The 18,165-nt window shown below is 39.7% G+C and overlaps 2 non-coding genes across 2 annotated transcripts; both read left to right on the top strand.

Moving 5' to 3' along the window:
* Positions 1-16,289: 16,289 nt before the first annotated feature.
* Positions 16,290-16,408, top strand: LOC145677681 (5S ribosomal RNA). The gene has a single exon (XR_014129933.1). It is a non-coding gene; the product is annotated as a 5S ribosomal RNA (ribosomal RNA).
* A 177-nt stretch (positions 16,409-16,585) lies between these two features.
* Positions 16,586-16,704, top strand: LOC145677678 (5S ribosomal RNA). Its single transcript, XR_014129931.1, has one exon. It is a non-coding gene; the product is annotated as a 5S ribosomal RNA (ribosomal RNA).
* Positions 16,705-18,165: the final 1,461 nt, after the last annotated feature.

Below are 18,165 nucleotides of genomic sequence, written 5' to 3'. Positions count from 1 at the left end.
TGGTGATAGTTGACCGCTTATTGTAATGGGCCAAACGAGAAGCTTCAGCAGCAATACGCTCGAAGATGTCATTAACAAAGCTGTTCATGATACTCATAGCTTTGCTAGATATGCCAGTGTCAGGATGCACTTGCTTCAAAACTTTGTAGATGTAAATGGCATAGCTCTCCTTCCTCCTCCTCTTCTTCTTCTTATCTCCCTTGGAGATATTCTTTTGGGCTTTACCAGCCTTCTTTGCAGCCTTTCCGCTAGTTTTTGGTGGCATGATGACTCACTCGTTCAGCAAAATTAGATGTGTCCGCCGATTTATCGACTTCATTTAAATTACAGTACGTGTTTCAATTCGCGCCAACTGCCTTGCTTTTCATTTGATGCACTCGGGTGCACGCTTGAAGTAGTAACAAAACTGACTTGATTCATGGGAGGCATGCGATAATAAGAGCTGAGACCATCAAGAGTGGGAACTTTGTCGCTTGCTCTCAAGATTTCCCGCCAAAACCCTTTGTCTGCTAATATAATGATGAAAAACGCTAATATGCCGACTTCCCTGCCTACTTCAAGACAACAAGAAAGAATCTGCACTATGTGTGGTTCCTTAGATCACTTACGCACGGATCATCCAGAATGTAATAGATGCCACGGCCCACACACAGTTTCTGATCACCTGACCATGGAAGAGAACAAGACTTTGAATGAACAATACATGTCGCCAGTTTTTACTCGAAGCTCTTTAGAGCCGCCCGACGATCCAAAGCTGCTCGATCTTAACACTAACGGAAGAAAAGCCAAATGCTACCGTTGTCTGGGACCACATGAGTATCACGAACATATCATCTTCTACGATGAGAACGACCAGAAACGACCAGCACCTGTCCAGAATGACGAATCGTCTGCAAATCAATTTCAGCCTGCTAAAAGGGTCTGTCGGCCCTCCCCGCCTTCCACACCGACGCCACTTCTCACTACCAACAAATTTGCGGCTCTTTCAAGTGCCGAAGATACCACCGTAGATATGACTCCTGAGACTGATACTCCTACAGCTCAACCTCCAGCCCTTCCTCTCCGTCGCCGCAGGATTAGAAATTTTTATATTTACGACTTCCCACCAGACAAGGCCTACAAAGTCAGCCATGGCGCTACTGCCCTCTGCAGTGAAATACCGTACTGTGCAGTCACCAAGGACACCCTAAAATTTCAATGTAACAACCAAGAAGATTACCAAAAGCTGATCAAGTTCTGTAAAGAATACAACTTCACTTACTCTATGGACACTGTTCCCGTTGACCGCCATCTTAAAGTAGTGATACGTCATCTTCCTATTGACACCCAGCTAGACAACATCAAGACGGACCTTACTAACAGAGGCTACGAAGTGCTAAATGTACAACAAATGACGGGAAAGCAAAAAGCGCCACTTCCGCTTTTTCTAGTAACGCTCAGCAAGACGCCGACAGCTCAAGAAATTTACGACCTTACCTACCTTGAATTTTACAAGATCTCCGTAGAACCTTACAAAGCGAAAAACTTCATTCAGTGTTACCGATGTCAGCGGTTGGGGCACACTCAATCGTTCTGTACAGCAAAACCAAGATGCATGAAATGTGCGGCCGAACACTACACCTATCAATGCACTAACAGCTCATCCTACAAGTGTGCTAACTGTGAACAAAGCCACCGGGCGAACTTTAATGGATGCCCCTTACTCAAGAAGATTCAGTCTCGGAGGGCCCCACCGCCCCCCAAGCTCACTGAAGAAGACTTCCCATCGCTACCCACAAATGCACCACCACCATCTCAGACACAGACCTCTTGCAAACCAACGTATGCTCATAAAACTTCTGACCGGCAGGATCCTGCAAATACATCCTCTGACGAAGGCTCTGGCATGCAAGAACTACTCCACCTGCTCCGAGACCTTCCAGTTACTGCCTTCCTTCGGGCGGTCAAACTCAAGATGCCATCAATTCGTCAAGCAACGGACAAATTCAGTAAATTGGCCATTCTCTTGGAAATTCTTACTGACTTCATCTAAAAATCAGCACATGCGCACCAGACGAACAGGACCACACCCTTATGAGGACCACGCCAAACTGAAGATCATTGGTTATACCAACAACCAATCGTGATTCGCCTGCTTCCAAATACCATCTGTTCCTCCTTAGCACCAGACGCTCTACGATTTCTTCACCATCATCTGCTCACCATCGCACTTCGCAGAACTCTCACTTCCTGCTTTGAACACCTATACCCGCAGAAATCAGCGACAGTTGCTGATTCGGCTGTCAATCAAGGAGATACACATCAGATGCTACTTCACTTCACATAAGAGGCAGGGGCTTTGGGTAGCCCGGTACTCCTACTCGAATAAATTGTCAAGATAAAACTGCGAAACTGCGAGGCCGCAATTTTTCCTCTCATCTTATTACGAAAGAATATTGAACAATGTCTGGTCGCGGCAAAGGTGGAAAAGTCAAGGGAAAGAGCAAGTCCCGCTCCAGCAGGGCTGGCCTTCAATTCCCAGTAGGCAGAATCCATCGTCTTTTGCGAAAGGGTAACTATGCCGAACGAGTTGGTGCTGGCGCTCCCGTGTATTTGGCTGCAGTCATGGAATACCTGGCAGCTGAAGTTCTTGAGTTGGCAGGCAACGCTGCTCGTGACAACAAGAAGACTAGGATTATTCCACGTCATCTGCAGTTAGCTATCCGTAACGACGAGGAATTAAACAAGTTGTTGTCTGGAGTTACAATCGCTCAGGGTGGTGTTTTGCCCAACATTCAAGCTGTACTTCTGCCCAAGAAAACTGAGAAGAAGGCATAAATGTAAGACCTATATCTCATACAAATCGGCCCTTATGAGGGCCACAAACCCCTTTATAGAGGAGATTTACGATTGAAATGAATTGTTTTCGATATACAGACTCATCAAAAGTGTCTGAGATAGTTGCTTAGTTTCATTCGAAATTCTCGCTGCTATTCGATTAATTAGTATATGTGTAGTCGTCGATCGTAATTGAAGCCCATAGGAAGTCACACTAACTTTAGAATACTCCAAACAGCGATGTGCTTAGTTCCCACTACATTATTAATTATAAGATCATTACCTTTTGTATTGTCGCTAGCTACATTTTTTTGATATTTGCGTACATCGGGCTCATATTACCCAGAGGACAGGACAGTCGAGCCCAGATTCTCAGCAATGGAAGAAAACCTCATACCACATATTCTCATGTACTTCATGCTAGACAAAGGAATTTCCAACATTCTTAAAGCACTCATGTTTCTCTCTTGCGTTGGCTTGGCTGAAATTACTCTGTTCAATATGTTCTCGACATTTATTATTGTTCATTACTATGCCCCAATGACATCATGAACAGAGCGGATCAGAAAACTTTCCTAAATTTCTTTTGCAACATAGTAATGACATTAAATGCACACTTAAGTACGATTTATTCTTTGCAAGGTCGATATTCATATTTGTGTGATATGTGTTATATGTATATGGTTTGTAATACGCAACTACTCTTATTCTCTGATCTCAGAACTCATTTGCTACTGTGCCCAACGAGCGAGCCTAGGTTTCTTGTAACTACTGCCTTTCTTTAGTAAATAATGTGAAGTATACAATGCATTAACCTACATCTCATATTTGTATTACTCTTTATTTTAGTAACCCGCTACGAAGTGTCATTAATTTACATGTAAATCACAATAGACACTACCGCAAAAGAAAGAAATCGAACCCAAGACCACGTAAACAAGATAAAGGACAAGATTCAGGTTTCTAACGCATTATTCGCCCCTCACAGCACAGTATAGAAGTTGTATAAGCCTCTATACGTACATCCTACTGTCAGAACAGAAATTCCGACTTGCGTTTCGCATCTCTCATGCTCGCTACTTCCAACAAATCGCCAATTTCCAACCAGAACCCCTTCTCCAGCATTAATACTGCTACATGATATGAATACGTATACATGAACGTACATAATGTAAAAAAAAACGTATGATTTTCTCAAATTAATCTCTCTACGTCTGTAATTTAGTGTGCATCAAAAGGCTTTAATGTAGTTACACGAATTCTTATAATCTAACAGAAAATCGCACAAAGTAAATCTTTCCCTTTATATAAATTTGTTGGCTCTGAAAAGAGCCGTTTATGCCAATTTTATATCCAAAATAGGAGGAACCCCAACTTAACCTCCGAAACCGTACAGGGTTCTTCCTTGCCTCTTCAAGGCATACACAACATCCATAGCTGTCACTGTCTTCCTCTTGGCGTGTTCTGTGTATGTAACAGCATCTCTGATTACGTTCTCCAGGAATACTTTCAATACTCCTCGGGTCTCTTCATAAATGAGACCAGAGATACGCTTCACACCACCACGGCGAGCAAGACGCCTAATAGCGGGTTTGGTGATACCCTGGATGTTGTCACGAAGAACTTTACGGTGGCGCTTGGCACCTCCTTTGCCAAGACCCTTGCCTCCTTTTCCACGTCCTGTCATTTCGATATGTTACTGCTTCGCTCACCACACACGAGAAATACAAGCCCAAGCAGCCCAAGACTCGTGGTTTTGTTCCTTCGATCATGCAGGGAAAGCACGGAGGAAAAACACAAAACGTGTCTAAGCCAATGAGAACTGTCCTTTTCGACTGACTTTATCCAATGAGAAATAGCTTGATTTAACGGTTTTGCTCTTTATATAACTTGACTTCATTCAGCGCGCAATCAGCGTACACAGTTATATTTTACTCCGCTATAATGGGGCGAAAACGTCTTCGGAAGCCTACCAACTCCAAACCAGACCCCCCCTCAACACACGAAGATAGTGATACACAACAGTCTACAGAAACAGAGAAGAACTCTAATATTTCACCCACCAACACACATACAGAGAAGAACTCTGACAATTCACTCACCAATACAAATCCAGAGAAGAACTCTGATACTTCAACCACCAACTCAGAAACATGCCCTCATCAAACAGAGAAGAATACTAAGCCAATAGACGACTCATATACTGCACATTATGTGCTTACACATTTAGCTACCCAATTTCATGACCTTGAAGAATTCTATTCGCCTCTCAGAGACCGACTTCCCGGCTTTGAATATTGCATTGCAGGCCGACCAACCCTTAACAAAGAAGGATATCATATTGCCTTTAGGTGTCAAGAAGCTCTTGAAGCATTTCATAAGAAGTTCAAACCGAGTGATTTTGGCCCCAAAACCAGAATGACAACAATCTTGACTCCTGATGACATCAAAAAGGCTGACGGAATCCTACCACCACCGCCAAACAAACATACCAAGAAGAACAGCAGACATACTTATACATGCGTCATCAAAGGTGTAGATGTCGACCTTACTGTTCCAGAGCTCAAGGAATCGTTCATAAAAGCGGGATTAGATTTTTGCAACTTAACAAGAATCCGCAATTCTGATGGTCCACTTCCGCTAATAAGGCTTTTCTCTTCAAATACAGAAACCATTAGCAGTTTAATTGCGAAGGGTATCATCATTAACAACAAGAAGCATCGAGTTGAGGCATCAAGATCGGCGGCACGACCTACACCATGTTACAATTGTTACAAATACGACCATCTAACCCATCTCTGTACGCAGAGTAGAGTCTGTTTTCGTTGTGGCGAAAGTCACACTTCACCTTGTGGAAGACCAATTAACCGCATGTTCTGCGCCACCTGTAAGACAATAGGACACCGCACAGGAAGCAGTGATTGCCCCAAGAGGCCACACTTCACAGAAAGAAGACAGATCATCCCAAACATTTTAAATACAACCGAATTTCCACCACTACCAGAAACTGGCCCTTGCAAGGATCACCACCAGACCTCCACAATTCCAGAAGATGAAGAAGCAGAAGAACCCAACCAGCAACAGACCACTCCAAATTCAGATTTTCAAGACCAAATCAATGAAGCAATTGAACGAGCCACAAATTCCATCATGAAATGGGTAGCATCCATACTTGCAATAGTAACAGAACCCCCGAAACAAAAAACACTCCATCAGGCCATTTCTCAAGCCACCCGACAAATTTTTCGAAAACAGTTAAACATTCTCACAACCACCCATGGCAATATCTATATCACTCATAAAAATTTATCCTCATTTCCACAGAAAAACAACACATCTAATTCTTCTCACATTACATAAATCATCCCACCTACATTAACACACACATAATGTTTTTGAACTCAATGCCAAAAACTTCTCTCTTTGGCACTCTTCACGGATTCACAACGAGAAGAAGATAGAAGATCAAAAATTCCAACCAAGAAGACAAGAAGACTTTTCAACGGCCAAGTACAGGACCACGAACAGGACCATCTACCAGATGGACGTACTTATGCATCGGCTTCACTCAACATCGGAAGCACACAATCAGCAGATCCAAGAACAGAAGCCTTCGTGTCAAGACTTGTTGAGACCAGTTGTGCGCTTATCATCGATACTACCAACTCATCACATACATTTATTAATATTTTCTCTGGATGAAGTAGCTAATAGCTAATATATCCTTCCATCTTCTGATGGTAAACAGACTATTGCCTATGCCTATGCCCTCAGCGCGCAATTATTTGAAACAAGTCGTGACAGTTGCAATGGCACGTACCAAGCAGACAGCTAGGAAATCTACTGGAGGCAAAGCTCCTCGAAAGCAGCTTGCCACCAAAGCTGCAAGAAAGAGTGCTCCAGCTACCGGTGGAGTGAAAAAGCCCCATCGTTACAGGCCTGGTACTGTGGCTCTCCGAGAAATTCGTCGTTACCAGAAGAGCACTGAATTGCTCATCCGCAAGCTGCCCTTCCAACGACTCGTCCGAGAAATTGCACAAGATTTCAAGACAGATCTTCGCTTCCAAAGCTCAGCTGTCATGGCTTTACAGGAGGCAAGTGAAGCTTACCTTGTAGGGCTTTTCGAAGACACCAACTTGTGTGCTATTCACGCAAAGAGAGTCACAATCATGCCTAAGGACATTCAGCTTGCTCGCCGCATCCGTGGGGAACGTGCTTAAGTTTGAAGTTCTGGCACTGAGTTCAAAAACGGTCCTTTTTAGGACCAATACACTACTTAGAGATGCTGTTATCCTAACAAGGATCTTGTCCATACTTGTTATCTTTTTTTTTTAAATTCTCACGCCGTATGTTGCATAGTTAATACATCTACCTTCGTTTTCCTGTCGTTTCGTATATCATCCTATCTTTCAAGTATATTCTTTAGTTTTCCCCTATGTTTACCGATTGATTATCTTCGTTTTATGTGGTCAAGGGTTCGATTTTGCCATATGTTGCATAACTTAACTTCGATTCAACCACTGTTTGCCCTTCTCAACGTTATTAATCTGATAGAACTCGCAGGCGAAATATGTACTTCTTCCAAGGTAGCAAAAGTAATATTATTTTGTCAGAGGTCGCTGCTGTTGAATGCAAACGTTAAACTAAACTTTCTTTAAGTGTCTGTTTGTACTTAACATCAGTTCAATTGTACACCTACATTTCTGCTGGTGTTACTATTTTTCTTTATAGCAATATTACGAATTATAAGACGGTATCCGTGGTTATTAGCGTGTTCCCTTTTCCTAACACTTTCTCATTACACCAGTATTTCCATCATTCATTAGGCGTAATCACCCGTCTCCTTTATCATAAAAATCATAATAGTACGACGTTAAATTGAAACATAGTCTACTTCACTTTCACGAGTTGTAATAAGTTCGAACATTTCTTTCACCCCAGCCTTGAAAAGAGTTGATTTTAGTTTAGTGTCCCTTTCAGCAGCAAGGCTGTTTCAAACGTGGACCTACTTATTAACGTGCAATGCGAAACATTTGAGCTCCCACCGAGAATCGAACCCAGTCAGCCTGCAAAAGTTTTTCTAACAAATGCATTAAGTGCGTTTTCTGTACTGTTTCGCTACTTGAAGATAGGAACAAGGAAAAAGTAAGTGATCACAAATTGACATTACGTAATGTGTTCCCCATTTTTTTTCGAGTACACCATTCTTGACACCCGTGAAAGCTTTCTTTCCCCACCCTCAATTCCCCTCTGTTATAAAGCACTTACATCAAGAAGTGCTTCGGTTAAAAAGAAAACTCAAAGTCCCTTGCGTGTATACTATACATTGCTATGAATGAACATGTGATAATGATAGGAAAAGCACAATTTTACTCTTCTCAAAGTATTTGATGGCTCTAAAAAGAGCCGTTTTAAAATGTCAGATGATTTACTGACACATTTACTTCTTCTTTGGTGCAGCCTTCTTAGCACTTTTCGGTTTTGCTGTAGCCTTCTTTGGCTTCGGGGCCTTTGGCTTCTTGGGAGTTTTTGCCTTCTTCACTTTAGATGGTGATTTCTTAGGTTTGGGAGCAGCAGCCTTTTTCTTTTCACCAGTCTTCTTGGGACGTTTAGCTGCTGGCTTTTTCGCAGGCTTCTTCTCCTTTGATGCTGATCGTTTCGCCTTGGTTGAAGATCCACCTTCAGGCTTCTCCTTCAGCGATGAAGCACTAAGCTTAAACGATCCAGATGCACCTTTTCCCTTGGTCTGAACCAAAGACCCAGAAGCAACTGCACTTCTCAAGTATTTCTTGATAAATGGAGCAAGCTTCTCGGCATCCACTTTGTAGTTCTGAGAGATGTATTTCTTAATAGCTTGCAGTGAACTTCCTCCCCTTTCCTTCAAATTCTTGATGGCGTTGTTCACCATTTCTGATGTTCTTGGATGAGAAGGTGTTGTTTTTGGTTTCTTAGGCTTTGCAGACTTCTTAGGAGAAGCCTGTGCCGGGGCTGCAGGTGCTGATGCCGTATCTGCCATTGCTTTCTGCAATAAACTCAACGATACTGAAGAATGAAATTTTCGCTAGCAGGCAGCGTTGAGTTTGGTTACGGAGCGCGGACCGGATAGAAAGCACTTGCTGAGGCGGGCTGAGGTAAACAGAAGTTCGTAGTTGCCACAACGATAAGTGTGTTTCCTTCTATTTTGATAAACGATTTTTTTCAGGTATTCAATGAATGCACCAGATCCTATTCTTCCTTACTGGCTAGAAGAAACTTTATTCCACATAACTCAAAAGGCATTTGTTTTTATTCGCTTTTCTATTTTATGTTTCAGTCATTGCTAAGTCGGTCACACTACTTTTTCACCCTCCTTGTGCTTATAATTTTCATAATTTAACATGGAAATACTTATCAATAAATAATTATATTACCATGGTAATTAACTTCAATCCTTCCTGTGATTATACGCAAAGTACCATCTTCGTACTGCTTACTATAGTTCAATGAAGGGAATCTATAAAGTAACGCGTGTCGCACACATCTGCCTTGCAAACTCCCTGGCCTACTTCCAATGTATAGACTTTTATTTCAAATCCTGATTTAATTTCATAATTTTCTGTAGATTTTAACATTTTATTACCCAGCTTCTTAATACGAATGACAATCAAGCCTAAATATTTATTCCCTTTAACTTTATTTTTCTTTTTTATTTTGTGCCTTGTTTCATATTTGTTCTTACGTTAGCAATTAACGCACTTACCGTAGTTATGTATGAACAGGTTGTTTCTATATTTATTTTATTCCAAATAAATTAAATATATATACGGATTATTTTATGGTAGTTGATATTTTCTGTTGTTTCCTACGTGAATTGAGGAAACGCACGGACTTTCGCCTAATTCTTGTGCTACTTTCATATGTCTGTATCTGTCGAATGCTGTCGATCTGTCGAAATGTGTATTACTATCTGTCGATTCATCGAGTGAACTGAATTCGTTAACCATTTCACCAGGCGCGCATGCATTTTTTTTTCTTCTAAGGGATCCAAGCTTCGGGGGGCAAGGTTCCAATACTACAAGCCACTATGTCTATATACTATTATTCTGCATTCGAAAACACGATAAATATTCCACTTACTTTTTCACAAAAACATGATACAGACAGAGTACAGATGAAGTGTAAGATCAGATTTATATTGATGATACATCAATATTTTCCCTGTTAATAACTACATTTAATGAGAAAGTCTGCAAATGTATGTTCACTTAGGAACTTTTGCGAGGAGTCCGCACCCGGTGGACACCCCGTGAGTACGCCTCTGCACTTGACTATACTTCGAATTATACTGCAAACAGTTGTATTTTAGTTTCCCCGTTTAGTTCATCGATATCATTAACACAAAGAAAATAGATGTTATAGATGCGTATTCTCAGTTCTCGCTTTATATCCGGACGTCTGCAAAAATCTACTCCTTTTCTTTCTTTCACGCATCCACCAAACTAACAATGATTTGTATTATAATATTTGCGCATAAAATGTATATCTCATACCTTCCATGTTCTCAAGTATTCATAGACAAAAACGGTTACTTTCTGCGAACAAATTGTCCAAACACAGTGCAAATGTCATCTATAGATTGTCCTGGTTCCGTCTGCGTGTACATAACAATGCGTCATAATCATACATTGCACATTAAGGATATCAATTAATCTTCCCAAATTCCTAGATATGCCTGGCAAAAGTTCCGCGTGTTGTAAGGATATTACATTTGTACTACCGACAAGGTGGTATCTTCCAACATTGAAGTTCAATAAACCCCAAATGTGTCGGATATAGTATTTGATTTCTTGTCTCATTGTTTGCGTCAGAGATGTCTTCTCAAGTTAGGATTTACGATACATACAGGATGAGTTGTATATATTGTTGCTGCCAGCTCTATATTAATCCCATATTTGTAAACGAATAAAAACAGTATTCTAATTATAACAATGTGCTCACAATTAATTTTATTCTTAATTGTTATACGTATTGTTGATTAAAAATGAAAATGTTGCTAAGTGAATTTTATTAATATTTTCTGTTGCGTGATATAGGAAGTGAGTGAAATATTGGAGGAATATAGTGTGCGTAGCAGATGATGTGCAGTGGCTTTGGATCGCCTGTGATAAGGTAAGGCATTTGCTATTTTAATTAACGCATTTTATATACTGTAATCCTAATTATTTTTATGTGAATGTGCTTACTACTTGTGTATTCAGTGGGACCGATGTTTTAATATGTATGGTCAAGCAGTGTCGAGCCTGGTCAGTGTGTGGATAGGTGACCATTTTTTGTAAATCGATAACATTTAACTTTGTAAACACGGATGAAGTAGAAGTATATTTATTTTATTTTTTACCTCAAATATGTAGGACACTTCTCCTTTGTACATCAATTATTATTATTAGTTCAACTTGTTTACAAGTTAAATGAAAAGAATAGTCGTTATCGTGTGATGATTGTGCTCATTAGGCTAAAGAAGACTCGTGATAAGAAAGAAAAGAAGAACGGTGCTCAAGTTTCGTCACAGCATATTCTCAAAAATTTACAGGCAAAATTCAGTGTTCTGCATGAAAAGGCATATTTGTACGAAAAAAAAAAAATTCTGCAGACGACAGAATTAAATAAAGTAATACACATGTATTTTAGAGTTACTGGTGTAAAATCATTACAAGTGCTTTGCCAGGTGGCCAATAAAAAGCACGAATACTATTTAAGGGAGCCAAAACAGGAGAAAGCTGGGGGCCTGAGCGATAGCAAGAATGTGCGTCCAAAGTGAACAGGAGCGAAGGCGACGCGGGTATACGTATAAGCAAGGGTAGTGGAAACCAGTTAGTTTTCGAGTTTCAATAGCACTTGTCATGCATCCATACTAGTAGCGCCCCGCTTGTAAACATTAAGTACACTATGCAAGAATACACCGCCGGTGGAAAATAGTACCTAATACGTTATCTTTCATATATACTGACTTATTTTACAGTAGTAACCCAACACTAGTAAACGTAAAATAAAAGTGTATAACTTTATATTTAATTCTATCGCCTGGCTTAGTTTTTCACCTGTAAGATGTACTTATTTAGAGCAAGTTTCTTAACTAGCAAATTAAACCGAGAACCACAGCAACCATATATATATTCTTATGATGTACTTTTCTTTGAGTGGTGTTCTCTGTCTATTGAATAACATTTTCTCAGTTTAATGCTAGCAAAAAACAAAACAAAATCAAAGTGTTTCTATATAAATTTAGTTCACCGTGTTGTAATATCACATGGAATTGAAAAACGAATAGTCGAACCTCTGCTATCTCGATCAAACTTCTCAGGATGATATACTGACTTACCGCAGAAGTTCGACTGAATACGTTTCTCAGTTCCATGGGAGAACCTGGAGAAGCAAAAGCCTGCGCAACGGAAAATACTAAATAAACTTGTAGAGCAGGTCAAGATGTATCATCATGCCAAGTTTCATTCAGATCAGAGAAGTTTGGCTGCAGCCATTTTCATTACAAAGCACAAAATGGATGGTCCCTAACCTCGAGAATCTTCACAATTGTCGACGAGTTGAACTGCACTCATCTGATCAAAATCAAACTTAAAATGACAGTTCACTTTCAACTGTTAAATAATATGATATGCAGGCTTCTGCTTTCCTAGTTACAGTCTATCCACTGTGGTATGCATATTAGTACAAATGTGAGAGTGCATATTTATTAAAGATTTGCTTCAAAAAGCGATGAAAGACATAGGCATTGCCGCGGGCGGTGATAACAAGATGCCGGAAAACGAACAAGCAGAAAGAATATGGGCTGAAGAAGTGTAAACGACGACGCGGCGGCCCGTAAAGGTGTTGCCGTCCTATTAAATGAATAATATCAAAAGAAAGAAAAAAAAAGTAAAAAATTTCGCGCTCGTAATCAAGACAGAAAGCAACTAAAGGAAATCTTTGTTTTACGTCCCACGTTATGCCGCTTAGGCTAAAAGAGGCGCTGATTATGAGAAATGATTGAAATGGTGGTGGAATGAAGAAAGTGGGAGGAAACGGGAGAACCCCGCGGTAACCCACCGCACATAGTTTTTGTCCACCATAAAGTTAACTTGGCGGGGGCTCAAGACAGAAAGACGGTTGGAAAAACAAATAAACGATGTTGCATCCCGTAAAAATGTTCGCGACCTATGAAATCAATATTTTTTCTTAAAGAAAAAAAAGAATTAAAAAGAGAAAAAAAGGTCAAAATTTCGCGCTCGCTTCGCTCGCGATCAGCAGAGAAAAGAGGACGTGACGCACCCCTAAAAGTGTTGGCGACCGATTGAATAAATATTGTGGGTAAAAAAAAAAAAAAAAAAAAAAAGTCAAAAATTTCGCGCTCGCTTCGCTCGCGATCAGCACAGAAAGAAGGACGTGACGCGCCCCTAAAGGTGTTGGCAACCGATTCAATACATATTGTCGGTAAAAAAAAAAAAAAAAAAAAAAAAAAAAAAAAAAAAACGCTCGCTTCGCTCGCGATCGACATGAAAAAGGCAACGACGTGACGCCCCGTAAAATTGTCGGCGACCTATTCAATCAATATATTCGGTTGAAAAACAAAGTCAAAAGTTTCCCAATCGCTTCCCTCCCGATCGACATAAAAAAAAAGGCAACCCCTTCACCTCTCCTTATGCATTCATCAGTAAACATACAACCATAGATCACAATACCACTCACATCACCTATCAGTTCTCCACGTCCATCAAGATCCAATCATCGCCCTGGCCCTTTATGATGATACACAACATTACATGTTATTGTGTGCATTGCCCCGCGTTACAATACATGACCAAAAAAAAGAGAAAAAGAGCTGCACTGCCTTCAGTGTAGACATGTTCGTATTCGTAGAAAATGATTTTAGGTACACGATAGTACAGTAATCTATCTTCACATGCTTCAGATGTGAACGATACCTACACATGAAGAGGGCTCCCGAGGTTTCCTTTTCCAATAGGATGGAGCTCCACCACACTTGCAGAATGACGAGAAGTTATGTTAATAAATATATCCCAGAGTGTTTCGTAACTCGCCCTTGGTCCTAATGATGAAGCGTTCTTCAGATGGCCCCGATGTCTCCACACATGATACTATGCGACTTCTTTTCACGAGGCTCTCAAAGATCACGTTTGTGTCCTAACATTCTCTGCAGATATGACACAGCTGCGATAGCGGATCACAGAAGCCTTTCCTCTCCTTACAAGAGACGTGTTCATTCGAGTATGTGAGTAATTCGACTATCGATTAAATATCTCCCGTGTCACGATAGTAGTCACTTTCAATTCTTCTAACGAAGGTAAGAAAAAATGCTATACAAACTTCCTTTCGGTATATAAAGGATTAGGGGCCCAGAGAATATTTTCTTTCAAGAGGATACATTCTTTTTCGAACACCCTGTATATAGATCCTCTAATTATAACTGCAAACAAAATGTTGATTTTGCAATTGCTTCCATGAGAGAATATTCTGTGCACTTTCTTTCTGAAGGGCCGGGCCTAAACGTTTTCCTTAATCATTAAATTTAGTAGTTATCTACAATTACATAGTTTTCCATTGTTCTCAAAATAAAGATTTTTCTCTATGAATTGTTGAATGTTGCTAGGGATATTGAAGTAATTCTTTTTAGTGTTTTTTTCTTTACAATAATGTACTGAACGCCTGCATTAAGGAAGTTCGTGTGTCCATCTTGCAAAATGTTTCGTCTTTTTTCATGCCCACTAAGGTAAATATTCATTTTGCTCTTTTCTCTGTATGCAAACCACATTTCTTAAAGGCAACATTTTCATACAAATGTAGTACTAAAAACTTCTAATTGGCAACATCTGGGCTGCGAAGAGGAAAAAGAAAGAAATCTCGTACGTATTCGCGCGCAATTCGGAATTAGCCAATGAAAAGCACAAAAGCGGCCACCATCTCTCTCTCTTTCTTATTAACGGTTTTGTACTTTCTGCAGTTCTATCAGTGCTGCTAACCTCTTACTATATCATTGAATATGTATGTTTAGATATATATATATATATATATATATATATATATATATATATATATTTTTTTACAAAAAATCATACTACTACGGAATAATATTAAATGCCTTTAAACCCTCATTTCTGTTTGCACTTTCTGTTACACTACCTTCCCCGAACTTCTTTCAAGTTATTAAGTGCAGAACGGGGAGTTATACATATTTACTTGCGCTTTGACAATATCTGCACATTGTGTAATAATAGGAGACGTATAAAATAAAACTATATACTAATACGTATATATATATATATATATATATATATATATATATATATATATACAGTACACATTCCACTATCCGAGGCTTTCCTTTTCTTTTCTTGCTGACGATAAATTACGCTTTTAGAAATGTTGTCTGAAAACAATAAGAATATGTGCAAAAAATACAATCAGAGGTAGAGGTCTTTAACAGGAAATAAGCAAGGGAGTTGAAAAATTTTTTATGCATGTAAAAAATATAGACATGAACCAACTTGTGAAATAAAAAGACCAGAAAACTACTCTTTCTAAATTATGTGTAAACTTTTTACCGAAAACGAAAGTTGCACGAAAGACTTTTTGTCCGTTTTTTGGCCTCCGGTGCTTGGGGTCCCTGATTCAATCCCAGCTCGTGCCGTGTGAACTTTGTCGTGCATAAAGACCGTGCTCATGGGTTTTCTCGGGTTTCTCCCGTTTCCTCCCACTTTCTTCATTCAGTACTCATCATCACCGTCTCCTTTAGCGTAACCGGTATAAGTATGCGACGTAAATCTAAATATTTCATTTCATTTCCCTTTTCTGCTCATACTGCTGATTATGCGCGATTATGCCAACATCCAACTCCGCGGATAATCGTGCGATTACTGTATATACAACTAATACAGATACAACTAATTATATTATCAGTTACAGTATCGGTTTTTATTTACTAATTTGCCTCACTTTATTTGCATCCCTGCAGTAAATAATTCTTATCGATAATAGTTAAAATGTATATTACATTTTAGTGCTTCACGACTGAATGATCATCTGCCTTACGTTATCTCGCAGCTGAAGAGAATGCTACACTGAAAACTACCTTGCGTTATAAAGGGTAAGTGAAACATATCTTAAAAATATCTTTCATACATTTCATTGTGTACATTAAAGAATGTAAGTTTGCCTTTTTCCTGTAATCAATACTTAATAAAGGATTTATTTTTATTTATTTATATACAATTTCATACGTGGTTCGTGATAGTAAACTCGATAGGACACAGTGGCACTATGAACATCCGAATCACTCATCATTCGAACATTCAAATATTTATTCGAATATTAGTATATTCCAAGTAATGTTAACGACGTTAATATGCTTGCCTTTATAGTTAATAATGTCAATTCTTACTTAAAACATACTTCCTTAACAGGACATTGAAGAAAAGGTAGTTGCCAACGGCCATACCATGCTGAATATACCGGTTCTCGTCCGATCACCGAAGTCAAGCAGCATCGGGCCTGGTCAGTACTTGGATGGGTGACCGCCTGGGAACACCAGGTGCTGTTGGTATACTTTTTCTAATTTTGTTTTTCACAAAGACGAATATTCTCACATCGTTCACCACGATAATTTCGTAATCATGCATTACTTAAAACAATTAGCAACGCTTTCCACGCGCTGGTCTTTTTGAGTATTCACCGACAAACCTACGTAGCTACAATAACTCACTCGAAGCCATATGCATTCGCCAACGGCCATACCATGCTGAATATACCGGTTCTCGTCCGATCACCGAAGTCAAGCAGCATCGGGCCTGGTCAGTACTTGGATGGGTGACCGCCTGGGAACACCAGGTGCTGTTGGCATCTCTTTTTCAAATTTCATTATCCTTCAAGTACGAAAATACTAGAAACATTAATTTTATAGTACTTTCAAGAGATAATTTATCAACATTATTTCATAGCGATTAATCGATATTCTAAGCGTTATACCCACTATTTCTTACACTAACAGCCTGTTTATTTGCACGGCACATTAAAATAACCTGATTTCCGATCCGTGTGCACCTACTACTATACTTAACACGGAATGTATTACCACTTTTTAAAAGTAAATTATTATGACTAAGTGTAGATCTCCGGCGAGTAAATGCCTTTCGTATACAAGCACGACACATCTCCGCTATGTGCTTTACTTTTTTACTAACAGCATATAGAAATTGGATTTCAAGGTGTTTCTACATAACAGAATGAAGCAAATTTCGTGATTTAACTCTTTCGAATAATGTGTTGGTCCTGACAAGGACCGTTTGAAATGAAAAATCTTGAAGAAGATTTTTACTTAGAGCTTGTGTACTTGGTAACAGCCTTCGTACCCTCACTTACAGCGTGCTTGGCAAGTTCACCAGGCAAAAGAAGGCGCACAGCTGTTTGGATTTCCCGGCTGGTGATAGTTGACCGCTTATTGTAATGGGCCAAACGAGAAGCTTCAGCAGCAATACGCTCGAAGATGTCATTAACAAAGCTGTTCATGATACTCATAGCTTTGCTAGATATGCCAGTGTCAGGATGCACTTGCTTCAAAACTTTGTAGATGTAAATGGCATAGCTCTCCTTCCTCCTCCTCTTCTTCTTCTTATCTCCCTTGGAGATATTCTTTTGGGCTTTACCAGCCTTCTTTGCAGCCTTTCCGCTAGTTTTTGGTGGCATGATGACTCACTCGTTCAGCAAAATTAGATGTGTCCGCAGAAACAGAAACAGAAACAGAAAAATTATAAATAAGGACGCCCCTCAGGATAGCCCGCGCCCTGACAGAGAGTAAGGCATCAACCATCTGTCTACATGCCTCTCCTCACATGCAGTTAGTAATCTATAGCATCTGTCGGTTGGGGATGTATGTCGCGGCTTCTATCTTATACGGAGACATTTTCCGCGGATCTATAGTTGTGTAGATAGAAGGAAAGAAGGGTAAAGAAGAAGATAGGAAAGCGCGAGAGAAGATTTATTATGTTTTTTGAGAGGGACAAAAAACCTGGAAACCAGGAAAAAACCCCCTGAATCGGTCATGCTGCATGCAGAAGAATTTACATGGCAAAACCACATTGGAAGGGTGGTAAAAATCCATGTAAACATGTCTGTAATGATATATCTTATCTGTTAAATTAAAAACCTATCTGAATTATTAGTGTTATCTATCTGTGTTGTCTGTAGTGGGGAGTGTATTGTTAGTGGGAATTGTGTTATTTTTTTTTAACATGCAATTTGTCTATATCATTGTCCATTGTCGGTGCTTTGAGTCGTCATCGGTTTGCAGGTCACGGCAGGCTA

Source organism: Thermobia domestica, unplaced genomic scaffold (genome assembly GCF_964235325.1).
Source record: "Thermobia domestica unplaced genomic scaffold, izTheDome1.hap1.1 HAP1_SCAFFOLD_1211, whole genome shotgun sequence".
NCBI classification, from domain to species: Eukaryota; Metazoa; Arthropoda; class Insecta; order Zygentoma; family Lepismatidae; genus Thermobia; species Thermobia domestica.
Note: the sequence above shows the minus strand (reverse complement) of the source record. Positions and strands in the feature narration are given on the sequence as shown.